This window comes from Myotis brandtii, unplaced genomic scaffold (genome assembly GCF_000412655.1).
Source record: "Myotis brandtii unplaced genomic scaffold, ASM41265v1 scaffold670, whole genome shotgun sequence".
In the NCBI taxonomy this organism is placed as follows: Eukaryota; Metazoa; Chordata; class Mammalia; order Chiroptera; family Vespertilionidae; genus Myotis; species Myotis brandtii.
In genome coordinates, this window is record NW_005370611.1 from 441092 (window position 1) to 442172 (window position 1081).

Genomic DNA, 1081 nt, shown 5'->3' on the forward strand with positions numbered 1-1081 from the left:
GGGTCTCCAGCCTCTTCCCCCGCGTGGGGGGCCGGTGGCGGCCGTGGACTCGAGTGGGCTGCCTTGTTGCACCCTCCGTGGGTAGCTTCCCGCAGGCGGTGCACCGGCCCAGCGGGAAAGGGGAACCTGCCGTCCGGAGCCCGTGTCTCCAGCCTTGTCGCGCATCCTTTGTTTAACCCAGGACGCTCAGGCGCCGCCGCCTCTCCTGTTCTCTTCTCCGTTATCCGCCAAGCAGCTGGAAGTCGTCTCTCGGGGAATTTTTAACTTGTTTGGAAGCAGCCTCGGCGCGGGGTTCCTTTTTTTTGTTTTTAATCTAGAAACATCCAGGACGGCCCTGGCCGGGTAGCGCAGTTGGTCCTCCCCATCCAAGTTTGCAGTTGGATCCCGGTCAGGGCACAAAGAAGAATCCACCAACGAATGCATAACTAGAGCAACAAGTCCGTGTCTCTCTCTCTCAGATCAACACAGTTTTAAAAAACACATTTTTTTTTAAAGAATGTTTACAGAAACATCCCGGACGTGAGGGACGCCTCAAATGTCATTTCTTCAACAGGAAACTGAATTATAAAGTTGAATGACACTTTGCAGAAAGGAAGTAAAAAGGAAAACTACCCTACACACACACACGTTTACATATGCATATACACAGGGTAATCTCAAAGAATGAACCAGCAACTGCTAACTGATCAGAGTGGGGGGGTTTTTTTGGGGGGGGGGGGGGGTTGTATTGTTTTAAGTTTGTCCAATGCGCATGGATTGTTTTGTAAATGTTTGACTCCATCAAAATGTAGACACCAAGGAAATTCGGAAATGTAAGAAGTCTGAGTAGAATTGAGTAATGCTTGATAGAATATGTATGTTTGAAGAAGAAATGTCTTGTGTGACCCACCAAGTCTTCCTGCTTATTTCTGAACAGAGATTCTGGGGCGGGGGAGGGGGGAATTGGGGAGGCTACGGGGTATACAGGAAAAGAGGAGCCAGGCTTTTTCGGAAAATTATCAGCAGTGGCACCATACAGGAAACCAATCTTTATCATCTCAATCATTGCATATTCCTTTTGGATTTGCTGAAGAAAATGGAA